Source organism: Muntiacus reevesi, chromosome 2 (genome assembly GCF_963930625.1).
Source record: "Muntiacus reevesi chromosome 2, mMunRee1.1, whole genome shotgun sequence".
In the NCBI taxonomy this organism is placed as follows: domain Eukaryota; kingdom Metazoa; phylum Chordata; class Mammalia; order Artiodactyla; family Cervidae; genus Muntiacus; species Muntiacus reevesi.
The window spans coordinates 214,391,105-214,400,306 of NC_089250.1; the positions used below are offsets into that span (position 1 = coordinate 214,391,105).

The 9,202-nt window shown below is 43.8% G+C and overlaps 1 pseudogene; it reads left to right on the plus strand.

The window, feature by feature from the left end:
- The first annotated feature begins 1,963 nt into the window (after positions 1-1,963).
- Positions 1,964-2,383, plus strand: LOC136158601 (protein FAM136A pseudogene; annotated as a pseudogene).
- The last annotated feature ends 6,819 nt before the right edge of the window (positions 2,384-9,202 follow it).

A 9,202-nucleotide genomic window follows, 5' to 3' on the forward strand; every position in this document is an offset into this window, starting at 1 on the left:
TTTAATATGCTATCTAGGTTGGCCATAACTTTCCTTCCAAGGAGTAAGCGTCTTTTAATTTCATGGCTGCAGTCACCATCTGCAGTGATTTTGGAGCCCAAAAAAATAAAGTCTGACACTATTTCCACTGTCTCCCCATCTGTTTCCCATGAGGTGATGGGACCAGATGCCATGATCTTAGTTTTCTGAATGTTAAGCTTTAAGTCAACTTTTTCACTCTCATCTTTCACTTTGCAAATCAAAACCACAATGAGGTACCATTTCACACCAGTCAGAATGGCTGCTATCCAATAGTCTACAAGCAATAAATGCTGGAGAAGATGTGGAGAAAAGGGAACCCTCTTATACTGTTGATGGAAATGCAAACTAGTACAGCCGCTATGGAGAAGAGTGTGGAGATTCCTTAAAAAACTGGAAATAGAACTGCCATATGACCCAGCAATTCCACTACTGGGCATACACACCGAGGAAACTAGAATTGAAAGAGACACGTGTATCCCAATGTTTATCGCAGCACTGTTTATAATAGTCAGGACATGGAAGCAACCTAGATGTCCATCAGCAGATGAATGGATAAGGAAGATGTGGTACATATACACAATGGACTATCTCTCAGCCATTAAAAAGAATACATTTGAATCAGTTCTAATGAGGTGGATGAAACTGGAGCCTATTATACAGAGTGAAGTAAACCAGAAAGAAAAACACTAATACAGTATACTAACGCATATATATGGAATTTAGAAAGATGGTAATGATAACCCTATATGCAAGACAGCAAAAGAGACACAGATGTATAGAATAGTCTCTGGACTCTGTGGGAGAGGGTGAGGGTGGGATGATTTAGGAAAATGACATTGAAACATGTATATTATCATATGTGAAATGAATTGCCAGTCCTTGTTCAATGCATGAGACAGGGTGCTCGGGGCTGGTGCACTGGGATGACCCAGAGGGATGGGATGGGGAGGGAGGTGGGAGGGGGGTTCAGGATGGGGAACACACGTACACCTGTGGCAGATTCATGTCAATGTATGGCAAAACCACTACAATATTGTAAAGTAATTAGCCTCCAATTAAAATAAATAAATTTATATTAAAAAAGAAAAAGAAAAACTAGGAGAGAGAGAGAGAGAACAACAACAACTCTTCTCCCTGACCACAGAAACTAAGAAAGGGAGACCTTGTGGTTGAAAGAACCTGGGAGGAGCTCCCTTGCTTTTCTCTCTCCCCTCCCTCTCACTGTTTCCCTGGAAGGAAAGTGCATGTAAAAGTGATGAAGAAGCTAAAACCTGGGCTTTCTAATCTTTAAGAGGAAGAAGCTTGAAAGAGGGATTCCATCAGCTGCATATGGAGTCCCAAGGTCTCACCTAAGATAAACATCAATGGAACTGACCCTCAAGAACATACTAAAGGCTTTGTGAACTAAACTGTGATGTAGACCCCCACCCCAGTCCCAGGGTGTCTCATGGGCAGTGGAGGGGCAGGGGGTGAAGGAGAGGAAGGGGGTGGGTGCACACACAGGACAAACTCCACAGCCAAGTTTTTGAAAATGGAAATGGCTTTGGAACCACAGCCCGGAGCAGGCATGTTGGGACTCTGGGCTGAAGACTCAGGGAAACTCATTGCCTAAACAGCAATCAACACTCTCCAAAAGATTCTAACAGGACCCAGCACCTCATAGAACAATAGTTACAATGTCCAGGATATAAAGCAAAGTTACTGGAGGTAGAAATAAAGAGAAAAATCTCAACAACCCACAAGGCACGCCCACCTCGATGACACAGATGTTGGAATTGCTCAACAAAGACTTTAACACAGCAGTGACAACCTTGCTCTATGAAATAAAGGTGAACAGTCTTGAAATGAATAGAAAGACAGACATTCTCAGCAGGAAATAAAATCAGTAAGAGCCAAATGAAAACATTCAAGTTGGGCGCAGCTGGGAACCGCGCAGGTCACCATGGTGGAGCTGCAGCAGCAGCTCCGGGTGCAGGAGGTGGTGGACTCCATGGTGAAGAGTCTGGAGAGGGAGAATATCCAGAAGATGCAGGGCCTTATGTTCTGGTGCAGCACTGCCTATTGTGAGGAAAGCCAGGCGTCCATGCAGCAAGTACACCAATGCATTGAGCGCTGCCATGCACCTTTGGCTCAAACCCAGGCCCTGGTGACCAGCGAGTTGGAGAAGTTCCAGGACCGCCTGGCCCAGTGCACTATGTATTGCAATGACAAGGCCAAAGATTCGATAGATGCAGGGAGTAAGGAGCTTCACGTGAAGCGGCAGCTGGAGACCTGCATGACCAAGTGTGTGGATGACCACATGAACCTCATCCCAACCATGACCAGGAAGATGAAGGAGTCTCTCTCTTCCATGGGGAAATAGCTGTCTGCTAGTGGCCATCAGAGCTGAGGGCAGGAATTGATTTAAAAAGAGGAAGAAGCTTGAAAGAGGGATTCCATCAGCTGCATATGGAGTCCCAAGGTCTCACCTAAGATAAACATCAATGGAACTGACCCTCAAGAACATACTAAAGGGTCTTTTAAGGAGAGTTGATGAATGAGGAAAGTAAGGATGGCAGCAAGTCCAAGGCCTGTGTTTCTTTCCTCTGGATGCTGGTTCCTGTGTGTTTCATCCTAGAAAGTGAAATGGAAAAAAAAAAAAAAAAAAAAAAAACGGTGCTAAAATTTGGGTCACAGATAGCACAGGAGGTTTGTTGTGAGCCTGAATTTCACGTGGCAAGTACTTCCCCTGCCAATAGGGAGTCTCCCTTGTCCCAAACCAGGGCCCTCCAAGGTACCAGATTCTCTTACTGCACAGATACCAAGAGGCCAGCAGGTTCATGTAACCTGCTTATGGTCTAGTGGAGTATGAAAGGAGGTGTTTCTATTTGTTGCCCACCTACTGTTTACCAGAAGGATCACTACAACATTTTCCACAAACTAATAAAATCCATGTAGTCACTAATGTCGAAAGGGGCAGGGGACTTCCAGGGGGTTTGTTTTCCTTGTTAATCTTTTATAGACAAAGGCATGATGTTAAGATGTAAAGTTGGGAGAGGCAGTTTGGATAAAAACTTTGAAAGGGTCCGTGCAGGTACTCATTTCTCCATCAAGATATGGATGTGTGTTCCTTAAAATTCTCACACATTACACCATTCAGCCTGGAGACTCTGCAGAAATGTATTACGCGATATCACACTGGTAAGGGAAGCAAGTGTTCCCTCTCACTGGCAGCCTTGGTGGGCCCTGAGGCCGCCTGCAGCAGAGTCAGCCAAGCGACAAGACAATCTTACAGTGACACTCAGTCTTGAAGGGAAACGGGATTTTGACATGCTCATATTCAGGAATGAACAGTGAAAGGGGAACTATTAGCTACTTAAATAAGAGGGTTGTGAAGTACAGGCTTTGGAAAAATCTGTTTTTCATGAAACAGAATGAAAGCCTAAACCCAGTGTTGCTTACTCTGCCTCCTGAAATAACAGAACTTTGTTGAGACAGTCCCCTGGCAACAAAAAATGTCAAGGGAGGAAAAGTAAGCAATTCAGGGATGAAATGTGATTCCTTTAGAGCGATAAAGGGACTGCCCTCCATTACCAAATACCACTTTTACCAGGGCCTTTGCTACATGCATTGTTCTTGCCCCAGTTCTGGCCCCTTATCATTTTGATAAGGACCTTGTCTTTTTACCAACTTACTACTTGAAATGATAATATTGTCTGTTTGCTGTTTCAAGACTGTGATATATTTTCCTAGTGGTTTGGTTTTCAAAATAAATAAGACTTAAAAAAAAAAAAAAAGAAAAGAAAACATTCAGCTGACAAACATGATCTTGCTGGAACAAAAAGTTAACTGGAGGAGTTCAGTAGCAGAATGGAGATAACAGAGGAAAGAGTCAGTAAACTTAAAAATAGATCAAAAGAAACTATCCAACCTGAACAGCCAGGAAAAATAAGATTTATAAAAATGAACAGAGCCTATAGACCTAGGGGAAAATAAAAAAGGTCTAACACATGTGTCACTGGAATTCTGGAAGCAGAGGAGAAAGGGATTGATGCAGAAGAAAACACTTGAACAAACAATGGCTGCAAACTTCTCAAATGCTTGAAAGAGATCAATTTAAAGATGTAAGAAGCAAAAAAAAAAAAAAAAAAAAAAAAAAAGTAAGAAGCTCGGTGAACTCCAGAGAGGACAAACTCAAAGAAAACCATATCCAGACACATCATAATCAAACCAGAGAAAACTAAAGATAGATAAATCTTGCAAGTTGCCAGAGAATCACAAAATACTACACACAGGGGACAATGATTCAAATGACCACAGACTTCTCATCAGAAACCATGGAGGACAGAAGACAGCAGAACTGCATGTTTAAAGTGCTGAATGAAAAGCAGTGTCAACCCAGATTCTGCCTCCAGCAAAAACATAGATGTTCTCAAATAGAGAAAAACTGAATGGACTCATGGCCAGCAAACCTGCTCTAAAAGAGATGCTAAGGGAAGTTCTTCACAGGGAAGAGAAACGAAATCAGAGGAAAACTTGGAACTTCAGGGATCCAGGACCAGTGACAAAAATGGTAATTATCCTGGTGAATAGAAGAGGTGGTTTTCTACTCTTAAGTTCTTTAAAATATATATGACTATTGAAAGCAAAATTATAACATTGTTGGTGGGATTTTCTGTGATTATAGATACAATACATATGATAATTACCACATAAAGTGAGTGGTAAAGAAAACTCCATGGTTGTGAGGTGTCTTCGTGTCTCTTCAAATGATAAAATAATTTTAATTTTAACTAAACTGAAGAATTAAGTACACATATCCTACAGCAACCACTAAAAACTACACAAGTTTTCTTTAATAAATGGTGCTGGGGGAACCGAATATCTATATGCAAAAGAAGGAAGTTTCTGTATGGCGAAATGGAAAAGAGGTAGTGGTGATGGTTGTACAACATTGTGAGTGTAAGAATGCCACTGAATTGTACACTAAAAAAGGGTTAAAATATAAAATTTTATGTTGTGTATATTTTATCACAAGTATTAAAACTTAATAATGTAGTATACCAAAACCATAGAACTATACACTGTTCATGAGGCTGATTTTTTTTTTAATGGGACCAAAAAATCTTAACTACATATACTGGGAAACAAAGAGTTGTTTTTTCTTGTTGTTTATTCACCAAGTCACGTCTGACTCTTTTGCAACCCCATGGACTATAGCCTGCCAGGCTCCTCTGTCCATGGGATTTTCCAGGCAAGAATACTGGAGTGGGTTGCCATTTCCTCCTCCAGAGGACCTTCCTGATCCAAGGATCAAACCCGTGTCTCTTGCATCTCCTGCCTTGGCAGGTGGATTCTCTGTTGCTGAGCCACCAGGGAAGCCAGAAAATGAAGACACACTCTTAAATAACTCTGGGATTAAAAAGAAATTAAGAGGGAAATAACAAACCTCTCAGGAAGTAGTAATAAGGACAACATGTCACCAAGACCTTGCCCACAATGAGCGTGAATGCAGAGGAAAGTGTCCTGAGTTAAAGGCATTTGTGGTCAAAGAAGAAAGATGAGGGATTTCCCCGGCAGTCCAGTGGTTAAGACTCTGCTTCCAGTGCATGGAGCGCAGGTGCGATCCCTGGACAAGGAACTAAGATCCCACATTTGGTGTGTCGAGGCCAAAAAACAAAAAAGGAGAAAGATGAAATAAGTAAAGGATGAGAATACTTTGGGCTCTAGGATTATAATATGTGCTTAATTTTTCAGTTTACTTAAAATTAGTATTTTACTATTTTAAGGGACATGAAGACACCTCACAACCATAGAGTTTTCTTTACCGTTCACTTTTTATGGTAATTATCATATATATTAAATCTATAATCATGGAAAATCCCACCAACTATATTATAATTTTTCTTTCAACAGTCATAAAGTGTAGGGGTTTGGCAGAGACTCTTATGTGTTCCTAAAGATCTAGCTCGCTTTCCTACCAGACACACGGAGGTGTGGGCCTTGAGGTGCCTGCTTTCACGTGCTTTAAAGAAATATTTTCTTGGACACACCCCACGGCATGTGGGATCTTGGTTCCCCAACCAGGGATTACACTTGCACCCACTGCAGTGCAAGCGGGGAGTCTTAACCACAGAACAGTCAGGGAAGTCCATCATGTATATTTAATGGCTAATTTTTAACAGAATACTGAAGAACTGAAAAAATATTGAAAAATTGAAAAGGTCTATTAAAATTCACATTATTTTAAGTTTAAAGTTTCTATTTATATCAAAACCAGAATTTATTATAATTTGACGTCCTAGCTTTAATAGAAGCAAGCATCAGTAAGACACTCAAAACCGACTGAGTTCTTTGGCATCCCCTGAGACCCTCAGTCTGAGGTGAGTGCTCCGCCTGCCTCACCCTAATCCTCTTCCCACATCTAAACACATTTCCCAGCCTCTCTACACACAGATTGGGGTCAGGCAACTGATCCCTGGCTGATGCAGTGTGGAGGGAAGTGAAGCATGTAACCTCCACAGGAAGTGGTGTCAAACCCCCTCGAGCAGCCCTCTAAGCTCTGTCTCCCATCTGCAGGTGAACAGAGAGGACATGAAGGAACTTGCGAAGGTGAGACGGAAGGAGCCGGGGCCCCTGAATCACCGATGGGAGCAGAGACGCCCTGGAAGCCTGTGACCAGGAGCGTCCACACTGGAACGTTACAGGACCCAGGACAGAGCACCCACTGTGTTCAGCCACCCGCATCTTGGGCTGTTTGTTACACAGTCGTACGGATTTACCTTACCACGTGCACTCCGGGTCCAAGAATGAAGAAATACAGTCGCCATTTCTTTAGTAGACTCCAGACCCCTTTCCTTCCTGCCTACATTTTCCAGTCCACATTGTGCTCTCATGCAGCAGGGGTTTTCAGCAATAAATGAGACAACAGTCGTGAGCACCTCTCTTTCTATCTACCACACCCTGGCCAATGGTGAATTCAGATTCTATCATGAAGTTGGGGGTTCCTGGCGGAAACAGGAGGCTCTCTCAGATGAAGGCAGTTGGAAGAGAGCTGAAGAAAGGGATGCTTAAAGAAGAAGGGGGCGGGCAGGGTGTTATTGTTGTCTAGTTGCTAAGCTGTGTCAGACTCTACTGCGACCACATGGATGGTAGCCCGCCAGACCCCTCTGTCCGTGGGATTTCCCAGGCAAGAATACTGGAGTGGACTGCTTTTCCTTCTCCAGGGCATCTTCTTGACTCTGAGATCAAACTTGCGTCTCCTGCATAAGCAGGCGGCTTCTTCACCACTGAGCCACCTGCGAACGCTCAGAGACAGGGTGGTGGCCCACGGCCAGGCCAGCAAGTCTGATCTTATACCTGCCGTCCTGGGGGGCGGAGAAGAGAGAGAGCCGTGGGAGGGGCTACTTCACGGGTCCTTCCCAACGTTCAGACATCATCCCTGGACTTCGGAGAAGCCTTTCTCTCCCTTGGTCCTGCTGTTGCTGCCCTCACTCACTCGTCTCTGCAGAAACAAACTCCCTCCCTGCTCCCCCAGGTCTCATCAACTCTCACATGCCTGTGTTGTCTGCAGTTCAGTGTTAACTATTTTCCTCAGAATTTCGATTTGCCCTTCAGAGGATCACGTTAGAGCCATTGATCCAGATTTGTGAACCAGGAACGCAATGGAGCCCAGTCGTAACACGAAAGAGTAGACATGGGGACGTCCCTGGTGGTCCAATGGTTAAGAATCCTCCTGCCAGTGTAGGCGACATGGGTTCTATCCCTGGTCCGGGAAGAGCCCACCAGGCGTGAGGGAACTAAGCCTGAGTGCCACAAGTACTTAGCCCGCGCTCTAGAGCCTGAGGGCAGCAACTACTGAGACCCGAGCACCTTCGCGTCCTGAGAAGCCACTGCCATGAGAAGCCTGTGCACCGCAATTAGAGAGCAGCCCCTGCTCGCTGCAACTAGAGAAAGCCCTCATGCAGCAAGGAAGAGCCTGTGCACCCCAACAAAGACATGGAGCAGTCAAATAATAACAATAATAATTTCAAAAAGAGAGCTGCGAGACAGAGATTGAAGCAATGCATCTACAAGCCAAGGAATGCTGAGGACGCTGGAAGAACCAGCAGCAGGAAAAGTCTGGGAAGCATCTCCCTCCCATATGCTGTTGGGAAGCGTATGGCACTGCTAACTTTGTGATTGTGGATTCTGGCCCCCAGAATTGTGACGGACACATTTCTGTTGTCTTAAACCAAAACCAGATAAATATGAGGGGCCAGTGACATGCAGTAACACTACGTTTTGTCGGCTGAGATGAACTGTATCTGGGGTTCAGGACCTTGGCTGAGATCCATTTGCCAATTCAGGCCTTGTAAGCAACTCTCACTCAGCTGTTCAGGATGAGTGTTTACTAAAAAGATATTGTAAAGAAAGAAGGAGGGAGTGGGAGAGACGGAGGAAGAAAGGGGGAAGAGGAAGAAAAAGGAGGATTTTTATGTCAATCATAATTCATCATAAATTTGAATTCTTTGCAATGCACATAAATAAGATCACTTCATGACTTTTTATCCTAAGTTTGCTGACCAACCTGAGGATTGGTGGGGAGATCCCATAGACAGGGATTTGCTGGAGTTGATTGTTAAATTTGGGGGAATGTTGCAAGCCAGTTGTTAAATACAGCCTTGTTAAAAATTAAATAGTACGTGTACAACAGTGACTTAATGCCACTTAAATGGTGAAAATGGTAAATTTTATGTTCGGTATATTTTACATAATTAAAAATCTTAAGAAAAAACATGAACTTAAAATTAAATGTGTGCATGTGCTAAGCCCTTCAGTCCTGTCCGACTCTTTGTGACCCCACGGACTGTAGCCCACTGGGCTCCTCTGTCCATGGGATTCTCTAGGTAAGAACACTGGAGTGGGTTGCCATGCCCTCCTACAGGAGATCTTCCTGACCCGGGGATCAAACCCACGTCTCTTAAGACTCCTGCATTGGCAGGTGGGTTCTTTACTACTAGCGCCACCTGGGAAGCCCTACAATTGGATAAATCAAATTAAAAATGAGGGATGCGCATCCCTGCCTACTTATTTCATCATAGTTCACTACCTTCTCTGCTTTCGTGGTTGCTGTGCTACTGCACCTGCATGGTGGGAAGACCGCACACGGCAGGTACTGCACATTTCTTCCCGCCTCACTTTCAGTGACTTCACATCGGTA